The sequence below is a fragment of the Euprymna scolopes genome, chromosome 1 (assembly GCF_053919585.1).
Source record: "Euprymna scolopes isolate OS-2025 chromosome 1, ASM5391958v1, whole genome shotgun sequence".
In the NCBI taxonomy this organism is placed as follows: Eukaryota; Metazoa; Mollusca; class Cephalopoda; order Sepiida; family Sepiolidae; genus Euprymna; species Euprymna scolopes.
This window is the reverse complement of record NC_136482.1, coordinates 73,074,035-73,097,854: the sequence shown is the minus strand read 5'-3', so window position 1 is coordinate 73,097,854 and position 23,820 is coordinate 73,074,035. Positions and strand designations below refer to the sequence as shown.

The 23,820-nt window shown below is 33.4% G+C and overlaps 1 protein-coding gene across 9 annotated transcripts in view; it reads right to left on the bottom strand.

Moving 5' to 3' along the window:
- LOC145241418 (vacuole membrane protein 1-like) overlaps window positions 1–23,820 on the bottom strand; it is a 258,682-nt gene that overhangs the window by 202,711 nt on the left and 32,151 nt on the right. Inside the window, exon 1 of one of the 9 annotated variants that reach the window (XM_080104696.1) lies at window positions 17,199–17,444. The exons of 5 other annotated variants lie outside the window; for them this stretch is intronic. The gene's annotated coding sequence lies outside the window, so the exon portion shown is untranslated. Of the gene's footprint in view, window positions 1–17,198; window positions 17,445–23,820 lie in introns of those variants that run through there. 3 more of the 9 variants (XM_080104840.1, XM_080104483.1, XM_080104819.1) reach the window with 3 other exon arrangements.

Below are 23,820 nucleotides of genomic sequence, written 5' to 3'. Positions count from 1 at the left end.
TATTACTGATTAACTTTTGTTGAACTCATGAAAGATGTCCCAATTTTGAATTGAACCCATTATTTCATTTATTAAAACGGGATGTTTGAACAGTGTTTCCTTTGAATAAAGTTGATTTAGATTTTAGTGAAGACGTTCAGGGTTTTCTATGGAAAATTATTTTTTATTAAAGTTTTTTATGTCAGATTCATCAAGATCCAAATGGCTTTCTTCATCCCAATTTTCTTCTAAATCGACCAATTATCCAATTACTAAAATTAGAACTATTTTATATTACTCCAAAACAAAAATAATTTTTTTTAATTTAATAAGCAATAGTTAAAACTCAAAATTAAACAGGTACAACAAAAAGTTGCTCTAACTGTTGAAATTTTAATAAAGAAATAATTTTTATTTATTTTTTTTATACATACACATTCAACATCTCGACATCTACCGAAAGGAACGCACTCTTTGACCGGCCGTTTGCAGGTCAATTTCATCATTATCATCATCATCGTTATAATTCCCTTCCAGCAGTCTGCTACTTTCCCTCCCTCCCTCTGGAGAGGGGGTGAGGAAGGGAGGAAGAAAGAGCCTTTGCCCATTTTCATCAATTCAAAGATCACCTGCCGGTGAGGAGGAGGTTTTATTTTGGGCTCTGTCAAAGAGATTTGACGTTAAATTCGTCACAGGTTTTTTTTTTCTTTCTTTCTTCTTTAGAAAGACTTATTAAAGTTTCATTGAAATTTTGTTCCAGTTATTAAAAAACAACAAGGTTTTATCTACTGGAAAATTAGTCCCAGTTATTAAAAAGCACAAGGCTTTATCGACTGGGAAATTAGTCTCTAAAGTATTAACAAAAAAAACTGGCCATGTTTTGAGGATTTCTTTTCTGTAAAGAACAAAAATTAATTTCGCCGTCAAATTGAACAGATTATCGGCACAGGAAAGATTATTCAACCAAAGTTTGCTTCACAAAAAAAAATATTCCATTAATACCAGAATTTATCCCGTGAATTATTTATTTGTACACTTAAAGCCTACCAAAGCGGCTTTATTGTTTTCGTTTCTTTCTTTTGAATTTAAAGGTATCTGAGCCTTCACAAAGAAAAAATATTTTACCTCGTTCTCCCACTTAAGGTCAAAGAGACTTTATTTGTTTGTGATTCCTTTCGGAAAAGAAAAAAAAAACATTTTGTAGAAAGACTGAACATTTTGTTAAAAGAAGGACTGAATTTAAACAAGGACTCAAAAGAACTGTTTTCTGTTTTTATATGTTCTTTTCTTTCAGCCACACAAGTAAGAATTGTCGGCTTTTTTGTATTGTTTTTTTTATTTATTTTAAATCTTTCTTAAGGGCTTTTTTTTTTTAAACACTAACTTTGGAAAATAAAGGCAATTGATAACCTTTTGCTTTAATAAATTTGGATCATTTTGAACACATTCGGGTCTGTATTTCTTTTGCTCATTTCTATTAGTTTCCCATGAAAAACGGATTTTGGTAACGAACCCAAAATTCCGTTACTAACTTATGTTTTTAATGTTTCATTTTTAAAAGTAAAAACTTCATTTTTCAATTCAATAACAATTTACAGAAGCCATTGGGCATTTTTTATAACAGCTAGCAAAACAAAAACAAAAAAAGGTGTGAAAAATAAATGTTACTAAAGTAATCTGTTTTTATTCTACCTACCTGAATAAACTGTGTCAGCTTATTTTAATATGTTTATTTACTTTGAAACACAAGTAGTGCAACGCATAGAGTTAGAACGGAAAAAAAAATGGCAGTTTTATTACAGCCATTTGGACCTTCAATAATCGCCCAAAAATCGAAAATGAAAGACGATATTAGAATAAAATTACATTTTCACATAATTGGTGACATTTATTGGAAGAATTTCTCACAATATTTTGTTTAATTTTCGATTTTAAGCAATTATTAAGGTCCAAGTGACTTTAATGTAATCATTATTTTTGTTCTAACTCAAGACTTGGTACTACTTTTGTTTAAAAAAAGGCATTAAAATAAGTTGAAACAAAAATCTTCATGTATGAAGAAAAACTTTTATTGCCTTTTTTATTTGTATTTTTTCACCCCTTTTGTTTTGTTGGTTACTGTAAAAAAAAAAAAAAAAACTCAAGTTAAATAAAAATCAGGAGAGACAACACTGACATACTTGCTTTTTTGTTTACTGTTAAACATAACTATATTTTATTTCTGGTGTGTGTAGAATGAAACTTGTGATGAATAATGGTTCAATCATAATCGTTGACAATATTAGCACGAGTTGTATGTTTGTGCAAACTCAACTTTTTACTTGATAAGTTGAAATCGAAAATAGAAATAGTTTCGTGTGGTTCAGGAAAGGAATATATACACAGGAACCTTCAATTCCGAGAGGAGATGCTAAGTGTGCAGAGAGGGTTTTAAACAGATGAGCCAGGGGCTTTGATAATTAGTGAGCATATTGATTGGGAATATTATCTGGACCAATATTCTTCCCAGTGTAAATCTTGTTTGGTTTTGTGAAAACAATATATGGTGTGAACCGAATATCAGTAAGGATAAACCGGTCAACACTGGCGAAGCGAAGCATGCTGCACTCAACGTTACGTGTTGCTTTATCGAATGATGTGCTGGCGGTAACAGTTTCATCAGAAAGGTCAGGAATGGCGTCAAGCACCAAAGATAACTTTGTCTTTTGGCAAGTTGCCAATAACTGCATGAGGACTATTAACAATCGTATTAGCCTGGTGACGATATCTGTGTCTTGATATGCTTTATTTCAGAAGACAACTGGTTTTATGCGTCTCAAAACAGTTGTAGATTATACTTAGAACTGTGAGAGATATAGAACCCAGGCAGATTTCTTAATCAGGGATAAACATGGGAATTCTAGTGTTGCAAATGGCAATGAGTGATTATGCAATCTTGCAGCATGTTTAGGCACATCAGCAGATATTACAAAGTCAAACTGAGAGGTTAGAAAATTGCAAGCAATATAAGGTTCGTCATACTCATAAAATATATCCCTGGCAGAGCATTGATTGCTGATTCAATCAGAGACCAATCGGTAACAGATGCAAAGTTAAACTATTCTGGTATGTCAAAAATTTTGAATTTTCCAGGCATAGTTGTTAAAATAATCTATTTATCTATAAAAATGAGAATGTGTGTGTGTGTGCGCAAGAACAACTCTGAACCAATATATTCAACAAATTTTGGATCTACAGACTTGAAATTTGGTATATAGGATATTCAGACATGTACAAAACTTTAATTGGTTTTCATCCGGAAAAAAAAAAGGGGGGGCTGCTAAGAGGTCAAAATTGAAAAATTTGTACTTGGGTTCATCGGATCTTTATTGGTTCGTCAACTCTTTCACGATAGCATATGCACAAATCATTCACATAACAGCTTTCTTATGCTAATAAGTAGGTTTGAAAACACTTTTAAAGATTGTGTCAAGCTGGCTTTATAGTTATCATACTTGACTCATTGTCTTTAGGTTTTGATCTCAGCTCTAGAATTTTTTTTTTTTTACTTACAAGAAGTGAACTGTTAAAAAAAAAATACTCACATGCACATTTAACATTATGTTTAATTAACTTCAATATTTCTGTTTATTATTAAACTGTCAACAAAATATATATATATGTTACGACTAAGCAACACTAGGCGGCATGCTAGTATCTAATAAAGATAGATGTCCAGTAGGAATGCCAGGAAATCTCGTCACAGTCTTTACAATTTCAGTCGGACTAAAGTCAAATAAGAAACATGATCATATGGGTCGGTTGCTAACTAATTTAAGTTTCAACAGAAATCGCCGACTATCATATATGCAGTGTTGTGCAATATACAGTACGAGTCAATAGAGGGTTCGATGTGAGACAAAATAGACATGTCAGCATTCAATGGTTAATATGCAAAACCAGTCAGCAGATTTGCTGAATGTGTAGAAACAGATAACCTCATGATCTTTGTACTCGAGGGAATCAAGTCCCTTAAAAATGGCATCAATTTTCACAGATCAGAACACCGCCATGCATGGCATTAACATGTTGATCTGTGTAAGATGACACGTCCAGGAATATCTACTACACAAAAGGCACACTAGCATTTAGGAATGTTTCAGAAACAAAATTATAATTTGAGTTCATCGAATTTACTAACCCACGAATATTAGTATGCAAAAGTTCAGACATTTTGAGCAGCTATTTCGAGATTGTTGAATCTCAAAAGTTCTCTTACCACAGCTTCTACAGACCGCATCATGAGCAGGGCACTTAATTCATGGATGTTGTTAATTACCACAAAAGAAACATTTTTCCCTCCGCCAATATTTTCGGAAATTCAAGAAACCTCACAAGTACTGATGGTTCGGCAGTGGCGGCACATGGTGTGAGGTTGATACAAGATTTGGCTTGTTTCTGGAGAATGAATTAAGTCGGAAGCGTCTTTCAAATTGCGTGTCCTTTCTAAGAGTTTTCGAATTGTATGAGAGCGAATGCCTGTCATGAGAGCATCACAAATGGCTTCCTCATGATGTTTTTCGGTCATTACTACCTCAAAGCGACAATCCGCAGGAAGTGAATCTAGCCTCAGCAAAAATCATCAATCGTTTCACCAGGCTCCTGCTTAGAGGTTGCCAAAAGATGTTTAGAATGAGACGAATGGATTCGCCAATCATTTTTATAACCAACGGCTGTGCTAAACAACCAATGAAAACGTCGCAAAATTATTATAAAAATTGTCGAATTTTGGATTCAATCAGTTCGCCGTTTGCTACATCACGGACCGCATTTAATTCTTCGCCGCCATCTTTGTTCAACACAATGTCTCAAAACTTAACAGAGGGCTTTACAAAAAGAGACTTTTGGATTAGATTCTCGATGAATAAATTATAACGATTCAGAACATGAAAGACGAATGAAAACCCATTAATAAGGCTTTATTCAGGTATGCATGCTGAAATAGAAGAATGAAAAATTGCTAAACTTTTATTGGTGAACGAGAAATCCTGTGTGCGATGACAGTGGTAGTTTATGGTTATTTTGTTCATTTTGGATAGTGATGCATTTTCGCCAAAAAAGCCAGCAGAGAGGTTGTCAAAAACAGTTGTGTTGGTTAGCAGAGTGTCATTCAATGAGCAGTTTGCCACTGTTGAGGAATTGAGCATAGCTAATCATTGGAATTTGGGCAGAACACAGAGCAGTGATAGGCTGCTTGATTTTCAGGAGAGAAATGAGAGATTGGACACATGAAACAAGAATGGCCCGCAAGGGGTGTGCATGGTAAACATTATGTCTGCTAGAATGGAAGTGAGAAAACGCATGAGAAGTATCATCGTTTGTATTTGACTCGCAATCTGTGCAAGCAAAACCCAAAATTGGGTTTGCAAGTGAGAGATTTCTGCTTGCCTTGGTTACACTTGAAATGAGCTTCGTTTCAAGGGGTGCAATTTAAGCATCAATCATTTTCTCTAAATCAACAACAGAGACAACAGGTAACTGTGTTATGTCCTGAGAGAAAAAAAAATTAATGAACATCAAACTTAAAAATAGAATAATAAAGATTATTTTGCTGCAATTTATCTCCAGCAGCTTGTTTTGTTTCCAGACCACATTTGCGACAAAGATAGATACCAGAATTTTTATTGATGAGCTAAGACCATGAATCGAGAACCCAAAACACATGATTGCTGCAAGCAGCATATTTGACCTACACTTAATGTTATGGACGTGTGCACCAGCACTGTGCCATAGTGGCGCAGTACAGGAGGAATCACCCAAATAGATACTCTACGATGAGAATATTGAGACAAAAAATAAAGTATTGTGTATCAACCAGCAGCTGAGATATTTAGATAGAAGTAACTGTTTTTTTTCTATTCTCAACCTTTTATCTTCGTGGATTTGGTAAAGCTTGTGGCAAAAACATTGTGTTTTTAAAAACAGTAAAATTTTCAGATACTAGAAACAATGTTTCAGATAGAATGTTTTTCTAAAAGTTTTTTTTTCTTTTTTTACTGCGCTAATAATCTAGATAAAACTGTACTAAAAAGTCAGCAAAAAATCTATGAATACATCATGATTGAAAATACCACAATGAATCAAAACAAAGTAATGAAAAAACATGTCCTACTCACAACCAGTAATTAGTTAAATACTAGCAGGTAGGCAGGCGTTGCCCAGTCATAAAATAAGCCAAAATATATTTTACTTTATGGAGATTTTGTATTTATTATTAAAAAGCCAAAAACTATTATTAAATATATTGCATCCAATATATAGTAGTGGCAATTCCCTTCCTCTAGCACAGGTCAATCATAAAATACACTTAAATATATTTTAATTCATGCAAATTTTATATTTGTTATTGTAGAGTCAATTTTCTATTACTTAATATATAGTAATGATTTCAAAAATAAAATAAAAAATGGCTTGGGTACCATCAGCTAAAATCGAAACCAAAACAATTAGCACTTAAGTCTTAGTCGTTATCATTTGAGATGGATTAGAAAACGTTCAATATCAAGTGACTTGAACAGATAAATATATCTTTGCGCATGAGGAAAAGTAACAGTTTTAGGTAGCTTACTCCAGCTAAGGTCACTTTTTTCAATTTTAACCCCTTCACAATTGTTTATATTGGCCTCTAATTTTTCCACATGTCCAAATACCATATATATATATATATATATATATATACTGTATAAGCAAAATCCAGACTTCAAAAAAGGTGTTGATAACAACAAAAAGTGTATTTCATTTTACATTACAATTGTTTCCATGCCAGAACGACATTTTCAAACATTATGGCATTTGAAAATTTTCACAAAACCAGCATTTCTTCAGACATTATGAATAAAAACAATCTTGACAATACAACATTGCTTAAAGAAAAAGAAATTAATTAAATTGTTTTTGTCATCTGACATATAAAGTTTGTAGAATCCATGCTGGTTTATTCATTTATTTACTTTACCCTTTGTTCTAAAGGTTTTCACCCATAGATGCAGATTAGACACCTTCTTATCAGAGTGAAACACATTTGTAGCTTTTAGGTGGTTTTGCTGTCAGAATAATAACTAGAGGATATATACTATTTTGTTTAGATACCCAAGAATACAGCACACGAATTGTAATTTTGGCTTGAAGACATGAGTAACCCAAGTTGTTATTGGATAAATAACAGATGTAGGTTAAACCCATGGGTAAAAAAAACAGTTTTTAGGATTAAAAATATAATTTATATTTTTAATTTGTTTAATAAGCTATCGTAGCAATTTCTGGATATGTTTAATTAAATTAATTAGTAAATCATAGACGCTTTCTAGTAATCACCAGACTGAAAACATCAAACGGCCTTAATTATCTCCCTTTAGCTGTTATGGGAACTAATATTGACCTCTTTTCCAACAGAATTAACTATTAGCAATTAACAACGTAATTAGATTATCCCCCCTCCGCAATTGTTTTTTAGTAACGATATGGAAACATATTTAATTAGAATGATAACGAATTTTAAAATATTAAATAATGATAAATAGATTAAAATTCTTTACTCGAAATGTTGTAGGAGGATTAATATATATAATGCAGTCTTTTTCTTTATTCTCATATTCAATTAAACATTAAACCTAAAATGGTCTTCAATCTAAGTATTAAAATAACCTATAATTTGTAACCATTAATTGCCACTAATGAGCAAATACGAAACTAAAATTAACCGTAACATTAACATAAGGTTGTTATGGCCATATTATAAATAAAGAAATAAAAAATTATTTTTAAAAATTAATCATATGAAATAAAGAAATAGAGAAATCTAATTTAGGAATTCAGCGAATCGAATATATTAAAAAAAATTTTTTAAATGGCTAAGCGTTTTTTGTGGAAACTTCTTATGACTGTTTTTAAATAAGGATATGAAAATTAGGTGATATATTAATATTTAAATGAGATTTTCACGGAGGTTACTCCTAGAGTAAATATTTTTCACGTGCTCCTTTTCTGTTAAGGGAATTTTTCTTTTTCTGTAAGCAATGTTGTATTGCCAAGATTGTTTTTATTCATAATGTCTGAAGAAATGCTGGTTTTGTGAAAATTTTCAAACGCCATAATGTTTGAAATTGTCGTTCTGGCATGGAAACAATTGTAACGTAAAATGAAATACACTTTTTGTTGTCATAAACACCTTTTTTGAAGTCTGGATTTTGCTTATACAGTATATTAATGCTCAATTATGAAATATGATTATTTTGTAGCTTACTTTTTAAGTCATCTCTTTTTGGCTTAAAACTTATTGGTATATGAAAATTTACTGGATTACACGAACTCAGTACATTACATACAAGTCGAGATATATATATATATATATATTAGTGTTGGAACAATTAATCAGAATCGGAACTTTTGAGGATATCGGAATCGGAAAAATTTGTGCCTAATTTCTGATTCCAAAATAGATTCTTTTAAAACTTAATTTTTCACTGCTTGTAGTGATGATAAATCTTTATTGTTTTTAAACTATTAGTAAAACTAAAATCTATAGATCATAACATCCAAATAAAATGTAACTTTTTTTATTTGTGTAAAATAAACAAAACTTGAAACTTTGCGAAAATTCACTAGGTAATCCCTAAGAGAATGCAATTTATTTACACGGTATCGAAAAATTGTTTAAAATTAAAGAAATATTTTGCCAAGAAAAAAGTTATCAAACATTATTGCTAATTAAATCAAAAGTAGATATAAAAAGTCTTTTATTAAATCTTTGTGTTTATGCTTATGTCCGCTCCCTCACTCAGCATTGACAAATATGACAAGGAATGGACAAAAGGTGTGAAAAAGCTTAGCTTGAATTGAATTTGAAATGAATGTGAATTTTCATGCTTCAGTATGAAAAACTTAGCATCAAATTTTCTTTGATTCTGCCTGTATCATTTACTCAAACTTACAGCGCCAGAGGTCATCTGAAGCCCAATCAATCTCACTTTTGGAAGGCAATAAAAGCTCAGACTATGAAAAGTAATTTTGGCATTTCCAACATAAAAATGTAAGTGAATTTAAAAAATATATATATTTTAAAAGATATTCAAAATATGTTTCATGATTTGAAAATTAGTTACATTTTTTATTTATTTTTGTTTAATATTTATTTTAATATGTGAAAGTCAAATATTCTTTTACTAGAGTAGGCAGACATTGGCAAGATTGCCCCCCACTCTAAATTCCACAATCTTCACTCCCCCCCCCTATTAATATCATTCATTACAGATTACAAACAAAAGTTTGAAAAAAATATTTTTTATAACTTTTCACGTGGGGGTTCAGTTTTCAATTATAACGTTGTATTAAATTGAACATGAATTTTGTTATAATTGAAAACTGAACCTCCACGTGAAAAGTTATAAAAAATGTTTTTTCCATTTTTTTTTTTTTTTAAATCTGAAACTTAAGTCTGTAATCAATAATATTAACAGGAAAAAAAGTGAAAATTGTGGAATTTAGAGGGGAGGGGGAATCTCACCAACATCCGCCAAAGAGTAACTTATCTTGCGTTTGGTAATAGTTATTGTGTGGGTTTCTACTAGTATATTTTATTTTTAAGCCATTATCAAGACTTCAAAGTCGCGTATTGTCCATTTTTTCTTGTTCTCACCTAACACTGAATAAACATGGTGACATTTCTTGAATGTGTTTCTAATAGTACTGTGTTTAATATCCGAGCGATTATCAAGGCTCGATTATGGCTCAAATGAGACCACCATATTGTTTTTCGTTTTAACTAAAATGGCTTTATACTACCATCATTTTTACGTAAAAAAAAACAAAAAAATTTTAAAATAAGTTAAAATGCAAAAATAAGAAAAAATATCCAGGTAATTCAAAGAGTAGCTTTGCTTGCCTTTGGTAACATTTATTTGGTGTGTATTTATTTGTTGTTTCGCCCTATTTTTCTTTCTTAGTTATTTTGAAAAATCATCCGCCAGACAGAAAAAAAAAAAAAAAAATTTAGAGTGTCTGTTTTACATGTAATTTTAACGTAAAATGGACCTCCATATCCGAGTAATTCTAACGTTTTAAGGCAGTTAACCAAAAATTGCTATAGTAGGTAAGTTCTGTGCATTTAATCTGGATTGGAACAAAAATTAAAAATGCTTCAGTCTAGAATGATTTCTCCTTCATTGAACAAGGAAATAATAGGTGAAGTGTAGCATCAGAACAGATACTACGCTTTGTTAATGTTTCGGTCGATGTAACTTCTGGTCGAAATTCTATGCAGATTCGAATTTAACAGAAAAATTTCAAAGTTTGAGAGCACAAATAGAACAATTAGTATAGTAATATATTCTTTTTTAATTGGGGCCCTCTTTTTAAAACAATATCTCCCGCAAGAACTGTTCTAAAATTTATTGTCAATCAATATTTATTCAATAAATGCCCTTTTTTCCTAGTTGGCCAAAATGACCCTTCTTCCGTTGCCCTTTTTTCCGTTGCCCAATTTTCTCAAATTCATAGATTTTAACATAAAATGATCACCCGTTCCAGGCGATTTTAATTGTTTTAAAGTAGTTAACTATAATTTTTTTTGTATGTCCTGCAAAGGCTTTTTTCAGAGAGAGGGGGGGGTCCACTAACCCCAAAGCCCAATTGGCAAAATCATAAAACCATAAGTAGTGGCTTTATTTTTTGTATTATAACCCGGACTTAGAGTTAGTAGTCGGAAAGGGTCGTGTCCCTTATGACTTTTGACAATGAAATAGTTTATACTAGAGCTTGACAAGGAACCTGAGCATGGCCAAAATTAAAAACAAACAAAAATCCATTAGCTGTTCTTAAAACACTGTCTCATTCGAAAGAGGTGATCATTTTACGTTAAATTTATATGTGAAACTGTTTTTTAGACTGATTAGATGCAATGGCCTAAAAAAATATAGAGAATCAAATTTTTCTTTGTCATTGGCCAAAAAGAAAACAAGAAAATGTACCGTTTTACATGTAACTGCTTAAAAATGGAATAAACGTAAAACGATTTAGGAATTTTAAGTGGAGGATTAGTTTCACACATAAATTTAATGTAAAATAAGCTCCTTTTCCTGGAATATTGTAGTGGGTTAGGGTAGTTAACTAAAATCAAAATATTTTTTCTATTAGAGATACATTATGTGCGTTTATTGGAGGGGGGGTACTTTTTTTAAGTGATTCTGCATGCTTTTATAACTGTCAATTGAACTTAAGTTAGTGGGAAAGACTTTAGTTAACATCCATAAAGAATTAGAATGGCTCAGAAATGATTATTTCACGTTAAATTTATATTTGAAACTGATCTTTCACTTTGAATACTAAAATGCTTGCTTTTCTTTCCATCAAGTTTTTTAAGGGTTTCACACGTCATCTATAAATATAAAAGCAAAAATATATGTATGTGTGTATGTGTGTTCGCTTTTTCTGTATGTCTACAAAAGGCTTTTTTCAGAGAAGCGGTCGGTCGCCTAACAACTTTTTAAAACTTTTTATATCACATGTAAATCGTAATATCTCAGAGTTAACAACGGAGCTCGCCTGTCTATTTAATTTGCTCGACTTCGGGAAGATAAATATTCAACAGTTTTCGCTCGCCGCATGTGGGTTAGGCCTTTTCCTATAATAAAAGCGACACTAATTGTCTAGGTATTTTTCCAGTCTCGATCGCCGGAAATGTCCGAAAGCAATGAGCATTACTCAATGTGGAAATATTATTTCCTTATATCAGAAGACAATTGCTATTCAATTTCGACAAGTGGAGATGTTTCCCCCTACCCCCAACATTAGTTTTTTTTTGTGTTTTTTTTAAATATTTACTTCGCTCATTCTTATGCTTTGATTAACACCCTCCCCATCCTCGCCCGAGCACACACCTCCAAACACCCGGGCAACGCCGGGTACCCCCCGCTAGTCTATTATATAAAATATAAACTGTATGTGTTTGCATGTGTGCAATTTTTTTGTATGTCCTGCAAAGGCTTTTTTCAGGGAGGGGGGGGGGCGGCTTACATAATCTCTAGATTATAATATCCCCGATTTACAAAAGGAGGTCGTCTATCTTTTATTTGAGCGACTTTTACACGCTATTTCTTAATCGCGCCTGTGTGTTTGGCTTTGCCGTATAAAAGCGAAACTAAAAATCGAAAGCAAAGTGTGTTCTCGGCACATCCAGAAGTAATGAGCTTTGATCAATGCGGGGAAAACCCGTCATATTACACAATTGCTATTCATTTGGACACTCCCCTTTTTGTGAGGAGCTAGTTTTCTCAAACATCTTGGGGAAACAAACAAATATGCAGAAAGCGTAAAGCTTAACTGGCTCTGCGGGATTTCATTTCTCTATGGAGTGATACTTGACCTAGAAAACCAGACTGTTTTTAAGCGTTTAATTTCAATGATTCTCGCTTCCTCTGCCCTTTTAGCATAGTGGTAACGTGTCACGTTTTCTTTTTCGACTTCGCCTCAAGGCTTTGGGTTTGAACCTACCTGCCTACCAAAACTCCCCCCCCCACACACACACACACACACTGACAAACAACCGGGAAACACCAGGGGCGAAGTCTTTTAACACAACAAAAAGTGAATGGTCAAAAGAATTTCAGACACCAGGAGCTATAAAAAATTGGCATCTCTTGTAGTTATTTTCCAAATTTTATGATGAAATTCTTAATACAAATGCGGTACGAACAGTCACAAATTAGAGGGGGAGGGTCATTACAAAATCTTACCGAAAACACTGTTTTATGATGTTAACATTTTTATCACTTTATTTGCTTAAAACTCAAAATGTATAATGTACATTTTTATTTATTAAACCATTTGTAAATATAATCATTTCCTAACAAAATGGTGGAATTTTGAAGACTTAAACTGCTTTGGTTTTGAAAATATGACAATTTTAGCAGAACCCCCTTGAAATTTGATTATGCAAAGCATTTTATCATCCGTGTCTTGCTACTTATATATAACATTTCCACATACTAGAACGTTTTCTTATGCAATTATGCAGAATGTAGAAACTATGCATAAATAGAAATCAGCATAATAATGAAATGATAATAAAACAATTGAATAAGTAATTAATAAACGCTCATTTTCAAAGGAATATGCTCATTAGTTGACCTTCATGTCGTCGGTCACATATCCATGACAGTATATTAGGTTTGTTTCAATAATTATTAAATAGAACAAGTAAACTTAATATCAATGTCAGAGTGAGAATGAACTCGACTTTATAGGTATATACAGGGTGTTTCAAAAGTCTTGGGAACATTACAAATGCGTATATCTCATGAACTATTCCAGGTAGAAAAATGAAACTGGTGTCATTTTAAAGCTTGCTTAATCAAGTTTTTGGTCATACTAATGATTTTCGTATCTTTCCATGTGCAGTAATGGCGTTCTCTAAACAAGACAAGGCGTTTTGCGTCCTCCAATTTGCAAAGACTGAATCGTGGACATGTGTTCAGCGTGCATTTCGCAGGAAATTTAAAAAAGAAGTCCCTGAAAGGAAACCCATTGTCAGATGGCATGCTAAATTTGTGAAAGATGGGTGTTTGTGCCCAAGTAAGCGAACAGGTCGCCCTTCAACTTCAGAAGATGCAGTTGAGCAAGTCCGGAAGCCTTTCAGCAGAGCCCCCGTAAATCAGTGAGAAGAGCCAGCAGGGAACTTCAGCTTGCTCCAGCAACTGTCTGGCGTGTCTTAAGGAAACGACTGCAAATGGTACCTTACAAGCTCAAGTTGGTCCAAAAGTTGAAGGACACTGATAAGCCACTTCGCCGTGACTTTTGCATTGCAATGCAAGAGAAGTTGGAAGATAACGGCTTTGATGACCGGCTTGTTTTTAGCGATGAGGTGACCTTCTATCTGAATGGCAAAGTTAACAAGCATAGCACTCGCATATGGGGTACTGAGTGTGACTTTTTCCTTTGGGGCTTTGTCAAGCAACAAGTCTATGTGCCGCCCCTTCCAAGAGATATTGACGAACTAAAGGCTCGAATAACGGCAGTTGTGGGAACCATTGACGTCAAGATGCTGGAACGCGTTTGGCAGGAAATGGACTATCGACTAGATGTCTACCGTGTGACGAATGGTGCTCATATTGAGCAAGTTTGAAGATTCCCCACAAAACTTGAAACTTTAACCTTTCCAACGGTACCAATTTCATTTTTTAACTCCTAATAGTTTTTGAGTTATTAAAAATCTTTATGTTCCCAAGACTTTTGAAACACCCTGTATATTACTGCATTATTACATAAAACACATACTTTGACTATTTATAATATGTAAAAATAACAATATGGTGTTAGAGGTTGAAGAAAGGATTCCATCTCTGGCAGTAGCAGGTCTCCATGCTTTGCAATAAATTAAACATACTTTAAGGTAATTTAGATAAATATTTTTTAAAATGTACAGGAAGCAGTTTTACCTAAATATTTAACAATTTATGTTCCTGATTAGACTTCAGTTTAAAAATATCAAGTTTAAGTCATTTAAAAAATGGGCAATCATGAAGAAAGACTGGTTCGTCTAAGGAATGTAACTCTACTTTTACTTAGAGATTAGTTTGCCATATGATAATTTGAGACGTTAATTCTAAGAGAAAAAAAGTGCGACTATTTTTTTTTTGTTTGTTTCAAACAAATATTTTTAAACTTTATTTGATGTAACAAAAAATACACAAATTTATTAAAATGAACTATTTTTTTCAAAGAATTCATGATTGCCAGTACTGTAATTTTTGCTTAAAAATATTCATGTAGAAAAAAAACAAAAAAAAAAACAATCTATATTTACACATATTTTTTGTTGAATTAAATATGGTTGAAAAACATTTTTTTTTTTACAAGCTAACGCAGCATAGTTTAACTCCTAAAAAGAAATCAAAATCTACTCTTTTTTTAGCTAACACATTTAAAAATTTCGCATTTTAGAGTGAGGATCACTTTATAAATTTAGTATAAAATAAACACTCACTTTTTTGCTCATCTAATATTAACAGGACATGTAATCGTTAGCATTTTTTTTTCAAGTTTGGTGGCGGGGTGGGGGTTAATAAATTCCAAACATTTTAGAAACATGTAGAAACATTTCAAACATTGGAGGAGAGGGGAACTTCTTTTTTTTTTTTTAATTACCTTGAAAAGGTCTCACCGTTAAATATTTAATTATTATTTCCTGATATTTTTGAGCTAGTAAATCGATCCCCCATATTAGAACCACTAGACAAGAACACTCACATCCTTTTTATATAAAGGATTTTTTACTTAATCTAGAACAATGATATTAAGACCTTATTATTCAATATATTCCGTATTGTTTTCACTGGTTGACCAGTGAAGGCAATATTGAATATATTGAATAAGTATCATTGCCCTTAGATTAATAAGTGAAAAATCGTTTATGTAAGAGTAGTGTGCGTGTTCTCGAGTGGTTTCAGTATGAGAGATCAATTTACTAAAACGTTGTATTAGAAACTGAAGCACACCCGTATGAATTTTGAATTTGTTTTTATAGTAGATTAGTGTCCAGTCGATAATTCACTGAAAAAGTGACGGAAAAGAAAAATAATGGAATGAGAGGTATTGTATAGGTCTACCCTACTTGTTTTGTGTTAACCTTAAAAATATCAGGAAATAATCCCTACATATAATAAAAACGTTGCAGTTTTTCCCCTCTGGACCAAAATTCTGTATGATTGCAACAACAGATGCTACATACAAATTTATTATGTCTAAACTATTAGTCACTATCTTATGTAACTATAGAATGACATTTCTGACACATTCATTCATTATAATAAAGCGCTAGATTTTATCATAGGAGTGACATCAATATTGCAATTAGAGGAAGTAGTTCCTATTTTCCCCTGTAATTCATAACTTCTCACTGCCCCTACTCTTCAGCATATAAAATTATACAGTAGCCTGGTTGGGGGGGGGGCACCAATAACAACCGTACTTTACTTTTTTATGCGGAGAGGGGGGGGTTCTTCCAATGGGCAAGGCCTGTTAACAGGTCCTGATAGTAATTAATATTTAACGGTGAGCCCTTGTCAAGACAAATTTTTTTTTTAATTGTGATGTCATAAATTTTAAGGTCCTCCCACCCAATGTTTATCGTGTTTCTACGTGTTTTTAAAATGTTTGGAAAATATGACCCTCTCCTTGTTAGCTTCTCACCCTTCCTCCAAACTTGAAAAAATGCTAACGAGATTGATAAATTTATACAAGAAAGTGATCTGCCAGTCTAAAATGTTAAATTAAAAAAAATTTCTTCTCCCATATCATTTTCAAAGGCCGTTAAAACATATTAGCCAAAAAACAAAAATAAATAAAAATATTTAAAGTAGATTTGGATTTTTTAGGAGGTAAACTACGTTAGGGGTAGGTCGTAAAAAATACCAAACATTTTTTGTTGAATTAAAAAATAGTTGCACTTTTTTTTCTTTTTTTTTTTTTTTTTCATTTTACAATTAGTGTCGTATTAGAAAAACAACTAATCTCTTAGTTAAAGTAGAGTTACAGCCGCTCAGACGAATCAGTCCTTTCTTCATGATGCAAAAAAAAAAAAAAAATGTCCTTAAGTCGGTCAAAGTAACAAAACAAGAAATAAAATGAAAATGGTGTGCTAGTGTAGCGGGACCATTGAAAGTCAATTTCACCAAAAATGTAAACAAAAAACCTAAAAAAAAATTTTTTTAAATTAAAATATTTTTTAATAAAATGAACAAATCCCATTAATTGAAAACATACTAAACGCCTTTTTCTTATAACTACAATATTTTCATTGTCTTAGAAAGCAGTAACTTTATAATATAGATTGGCTAACAACAAATTAACACAATTGTCGCCTCGTTTTATTTAATTTCGGTTTCAAAGTTTTGTCGGGTTGTTTTAACTGCACCAATAAAAAACAAGAGGTCATATTTACAATGCCTCCCCATGGGACATAGTTAGACACCACAGTAATTTTTTAACGTGGAGAAAAGGAGCAAAAATAAAAATTGTCTCAGTCGTGAAGGATTTCTCCACTAACAGAACAAAAAATTGAAGTGTACTTTGATTTTGGCCCGAGAGTTCGTCAGGCAAAACACGCACAAGTTAGTTTTATTTAAACGTCGGGTAAAGTGATAAAGAGAAAGGAAAATTGAAAGTTTAAAAAAAAAAAGGTGAGTCACCTAAAAGTCCACGTCAGCAAATGTTTCTTCTTCCTCGAGTGACAACGGACGCGACGGCTGAATGGGTAGATGGGAAGGAGTGGGGTCGTTTGTTTGGATTACGAAATGCAATTCGTCACAGTAATTGTTGCTTCATGAAATAATAGTCAACAAATGCAGAAACAATATAGAATGTAATTAAAGATGATTGTTTTATGAATATCTGTGAAAAAAAAAAGGTAAATTTACAAAACGGATTAGGTTTTCATTTTCGTGAGGATGAAGCTGGAGTTTTACCAGAACGAGGAGGGGGGGGGGTAATTAATAGGACAAATGCCACAAGGAAAAATTGAAAACTAACATTTTTAATTTCTAAGAAAATTTTATTTATATATATGGTCAAATAAGATAAACTCTTCTGGCGAAACGTTTTTTGCTTTGTTTTGTTTTTTTAATCCAACAAAAGCGAAAGTAGAACACGATTTCATCATGAAAAATCTGCCAAGATCGTAATATCAGTCACTCCACTCACTCACACAACACAACACATTAACCTGCTTTCTTAAAAACAATTTTTGAGAGCGGGGGGGGGGGGTCCTTTCAACAGGACTTTATATAAAAGTCCTATTGAAAGGACTCTCAAAAATTGGGGGGGGGGGAGAAACAATTTCATTAAAAATATTAATAGGCACTCAACACGTTCAAAACTATGGAGATTTCTCGTCGTACGAAACGGTGGCTGTAAAATTCACCAAGCGCACGTGTCAATATTCATTCGTTTCATTTCGGGATTTCTTTTAAAATTTACCGGAAATTCATTGATTAGTAAATCAATGAATTTCCGGTAAATTTTTAGTTTACCAACTCATCGGCATTCACCTCTAATTTGTCGACTTTTAAAGGTTTTCAGATATGCTGAGAACGAATATCGCATTTATTTTTTGCGCAAATACAGTTATCCATATTTGAAGACATTCGGTATCCAACGTAATCCTTATCATTTTTAATGGCGGTCATCTTGTTTTCCAATAACGAAAAACGCCAAAAGAAGCTAAATATGCCACATGTAACTGGAATCCTCCCTCCCCACCACCGGCGTTAGCGCAAAAGTAAGGTTTATTGGAGGGGGGGGGGAATTCCAAGAAATGTTGAGCGAAAAGAAAGAACGTAAAGAAAAAAAAACAAATTAAAAACAGTATTTAGAGTAATAATTATTAAAATGAATTAAAAAGTAAATATTACATTTCGCTACAACAGAACACAACACCGACCACAAATCTGATAATCAAATCCATCGCAAATTTACGGTTTGCATGGTATTAACCCCTTTTAATTGATCTAAAAAATTAAGTTTTCACGAGCTGTTTAAAAAGCATATTTTATGTTTTTCATTATTTTGGGGGGAGAGGGGGTATTCAAATAGAGAACTTGCGTAGTTTAACAGGTGCTTCTCAGAAGCTTCTGCTTCTGCAGCTTAATTAACCGTTTTTTCCATGGAGGGGCGGGGCGGGTGTGTTGTGGCGCCTACTGATAGCAATATTTTTACTCTTAAATGAGGTGAAAACTTTATTTTATGAAAAATATTTGTCATTTAAAATGTCCGCCATGTATTCATGCACATTGTGAAACGTCAAGTGACTACGCGCGTGTGCGCATTTTAGTAAGAAAGTGAAAAAAAAAAATGAATATAATAGAAAGTGAAAAAATTAATGCAATTAAGAAAGAGAAAAAAAGATTGTTCGTTTCGATATCGGGAAGCGGAAAAATATCCGGAAGGAGGTAGGGTCATTTCGGCATTGAAGCCGAAAAATGTTTTTTTTGGGGGGGGGGGGGCATGTTTTGGCTCTTTTGGCTCCGTTTGGCTGTTTTTGGCGTTCTTTCTTGTGAAACAAGATGGCCACCAGCAAAAACAATAGTGATTACGTTGGATAGTGAAGGTCTTCAATATGGATAAATGCGCGTTTGCGCAAAAAATAAATGCGATATTCGTTCTCAGCGTACCTGAAAAACCTACTCGTCGATAAATTAAAGGTGAATGCCGAGGGGTCGGTAAAGTAAAAAAATACCGAATTTCCTATACAAAATTTTATTTAAGTTTTCAATCTAAAAGACACACATGAAAATGAATTTCTCATTTTAGAAGTGAAAATAAAATTTAGTATCAAATTTTGGGGTTGTTTTACAATCCAGAGGTAGGAAAAAGTTGTCAAGAAACATACAACAAAACGCAAGTTACTTTTCTACCTAACTGGGTAAGTTTTTAGTGTTTTTATTTAATGTAAAATGTTTATTCAGTTTGAAAAACAAGAATTGTTGAGCGCTACTGAGAACAAGAAAAAATGGCTGCAATGTCTTGTTACATCTTCGAAGCCTCGACAATCACTTCAAAATAAGATAAAACAAAATGGTGGTAGAAACCCACCTACTAAATGTTACCGTGACATTTATCAGGTGGGTTCCTATACCATTTTGTTTTATTTCTTATTTTGAAGTGACTATCGAGGCTTCAAAAATGTAAAGAGACATCGCAGCTATTTTTCTTGTTCTGCGATATGCTCAACATTATTTGTTTTTCGAAATAAAAACACTAAAAACTTATTCATATTCAGTTAGGTAGAAGAGTAACTTATCTGGGTTGAATTCAATTTTAGCGTTACAAATTCCAGAGAATTTTTTGAGGATCGGCACTATTGCTAAACGAATTATTTTGCGCTAAATAGTATTTTTTGTTTAAAAAAATAACCATTGTAAGCGTAGAACAAAATATCGAAGCCGGTGATTTTGTTTACTTTATCGCCATCATCTAAATTGAAAATAAAAATGTCCGCTCCTTGTCTTCTTCATAAAATCATCTTTTAATCTGATTGGTCAATTTTTTTCTTTGAGAGTGACCTGCCCTTTCTTTTTTTTTTTTAAGGGGGTGGGGGATTTCACTTTATTTAAAACTAGCGGGGATACCCGGCGTTAACCGGGTGTTTGGAGGTGTGTGTGCTTATAAATAAAAAAGAAACCGGGGGTGGGGGTAAAAGTTGGTAGGATCGAACCTGAAGCCCTGAGGCAAAGTTTGAAAATAAAATGTGAAAAAAATATGAACCGTTCGGCCAGCCAGAATGAGTTACTGAAAGATGTTTGAATTTATTTAAGTAAGAACCAAATTGACAGGTGCCCACATGGGAGTCGTAGAGCATTACGACGACATAAGCAATAGCTATTCAGCAAATGAGGTCAATGACCAGGTTTGTTTGTTATAAGCAAAGTAAAAAAAGAAAACATAAAAACGAACATTAAAACTTAAGCGGGGGGGATAATCATAACAGCTAAAAAAATACACAAAAAAAACTAACTTAAGGCAAACGAACGATGTTAAATGTAAAAATCGAAAAAACAAAAAAGAAAACAGAAAAACGAACGTTAAAACCAAAAAAAAAACATGTGAAAAATGGCTTAAATAAGCCTGTTTCGATATTAAAATTTAAAAAATCGGTGGGTACCCAGGTGTTTTTGGGTGTGTGGTCGGGGGTGGATAAGCGAAGTAAAAAAAAATAACAGAAAAACGAACGTTACGTGAAAAATGGTTCAATATTTAATTTAAAAAATAAAAAAAAGAAGACATCTCACACTACGATTCGAACCCAAAACGTTTAGATAATGAACCAACGCGCTAACCAACTGAGCTAACGCTATAACACCAAAGAGAGGCAGCGTCAGACCATTAGGGTCGATGTGACGCTTTTATTTAACGTTAATATTTTATCCCGGGCAATATCAGGTAATTGAAAGATAGATGTTAAGATCTTATCCCAGGCAACACCGGTTAACTAAAAGATATATGTTAATATTTTTGTCCCAGGCCGACATCGAAAAAAAAAAAAAGAACTTTGCTGGCTTTAATTCTGCCTAAGTATTTTTTTTTTCTTTCTTTCTTTAAAGCATGATTCGATTGTTGATATTTTTTCTCTAATTTGAAGTCGCACATACGCATTTGTCAGGTTCAAAGGATGCGCCGACCGTTTGTTGTTGACAAATTCAAGGACACAATTCATGTGTCAGCTAGAAACAACAACAGATAGATTATGTTTTTGCTTTGAACTAAAAACTACACACACACACACACACACACGTATTTGTTTGCGTCACAAAATATATTTGTGACAGATCAAAACAAGGATAAATAATTTCTTTGAAATTAAAATTTCATACACGCATTTGTCGGCTTCAAAGAATGTTTGTCGAATCAAATATTAAATGATTTTGTATGACTCTGATAAAACCATTTGAACCCAAAATAACATTCCCAACTGTTTTCATTCTCAAACCGAATCGTAGTTCTGAAATATAGATCAAGAGATTTTTGCTACCTGACAATTTTCAATAACATATTTTGTCGAGATGTTAACAGAATAATAAATTGTTTGTTTCCTTCGATAATGACACGTGTCACATCTAAGGGCAGAATTAACGAAGCATTATTTTTTTTTTTTGGACGCAGTTTTCTTACTTACGCGGTTATCGCGTACTACGCAGTTTGGGAATTATCCAATGAGAGAAAACTGGTTAGTTTCAATCGGGCGTTTTTGATTGATCAGGGAGGAGTTAGATTATTCTTGGATTGTGGGAGGTGGCCAATTTCTGTCATCAGTCAAATTATCCAATGAGAGAGAATCAGACGATTTGGTTATCGAGCACTGATTGGTCGGGAAGGAATTGGGAATTGCCGCCCCGCCCAGTGCTCTACTATATAAAGACCAATAGAGTCAGAGAGAGTCTGGGAATTCGGAGCAAAATTGAGCGAGTCCGAGAGTCAAGCCACCTCACCTCTCCTCTCTCTCTCCCCCTCGCCTATTGCCCGATAACTAAAAAGGGTTCAATTAATAGACCTGTGAATTCCAGCAAGGGGAAGCCCCACTTAGAAGTTTAAATGCTTGCTTACAAATTCATACTCCAAACTGTACGTGTGTTTGTATATATTTCTTTTATGGTTTTCTTTTAATGCATTCCATATAACCCAATTTCCGGAGTCTTTGTTTATTCAAAATTCTTCGATTTGCTGATGTGCTCATGTTTTCATTATTATTTTTTTTTTAATTGTGAAACTGCTTCCGTCAATGGGCACCCGGTATCTCCGAAGACAAAATCTCTAGACGATCACAGAAGATCCGGCCTTGTGGACATTGCAGCAAAGACGATTCCACCAACGCACTGAAGAAGGGCTTACTGGGTGACGCGACGTACCGGCGTGTTTCATAACGCGACGTACATGAAATTTAGTCAGTTCTTCAACTATTTAAAGTAAATCAGGTCATGACGTCATCTGATGCATGCGTAGAACCGGTCGTCGTCACGAGGGGAGGGTTTTTGTTGACCCCCCCCCTTGTCGAAAATTGTCGATTTCGAGGTGAAAAAATTAACGTTTTTGGCCAATTTTTCGATATTTTTCAGGCGAAGGATGGGGCTTCAATATGATACTGAGTTTGTGAATTTTTGTCGTGTCTGTCGAAAGTTTTTAGCGGACACACAAACACACATACAAACATACATACATACACATATTTTCACTTTTATATATATATACTAGCGAGGGGTACCCGGCGTTGCCCGGGTGTTTGTAGGTGTGTGTGGTGTTAAATAAAAAAGAAAACGGGGGGGGGGGGGTTAGGATCAAAGCCAAAGCCCTGAGGCGAAGTTTGAAAATAAAATCGGCCAACCAGAATGAAGCATTGTTATAAGCGAATAAGTGAAAGATGTTTGAAAGTCGTCGAGCGTGACGATGTAAGTATTGTTATAAGCGAAGTAAGAAAAGAAAACGTTTTAATTAAGCAGGGGGGGGGTAATCAAAACATCGAAAAAAAAAAACATCATCTGACGCATGCGTTGTTGACCCCCCCCCCGTTGAAAATTGTCGATTTTTGGGTGAAAAAGTTAACGTTTTTCTCTCTCTCTCTGTTTGCGTCTCTCTCTCTCTCTCTCACACTTCGTCTTCCTTACTCTAAAGAGTGTTACTAAAAAAGAAAATGGCGTCTGGGTTTGTTTTTTTGTAAAAACTTTGATCGTTAACATTTTTTGTAAGCATTTTTTTTTTTTTTACTTCACATTTTTGCCTTGTTATTTTTCGTTTAACTATCGTATCTAACTATTTTTAACGTGCTAATAACTTTGGTAACGTTGTCATAGCGTAGAAGTTCATAGTTTAGCTTGTGTGAGGGTTAAACTTTTTTTACCGATAACAACGTTTTTTAAATTAAGACTGCCATTACAGCTTGCTGACGTCAAGATCACGTGACATGACTCAGCGGGTTTTAAATACAAGTTGACCCAAAATAAACGGCCCCGTAAATACTTTATGTAGAAGAGTTGGCGCCCGTATTTTGGGGGGCAGTTATAAATCGATTTAAAAATATGTAATGTTTAACATTAAAATGTCATTTTTTTTTGCCCCCCCCCCTCCCTGCAGAAAATCGATCAGTTGACGCACTTCTGATGGTCCTTTTGGACCAATTTTTCGATATTTGTCGTCCGGAGGGTGGGGCTTTCATATGAGACCAAATTTGTGAATTTTTGTTCCGGCGGTCAAAAGTTTTTAGCAGACACACAAACATACATACATACATTCATTTTCGCTTTTATATATATAGATAAAAGTAAA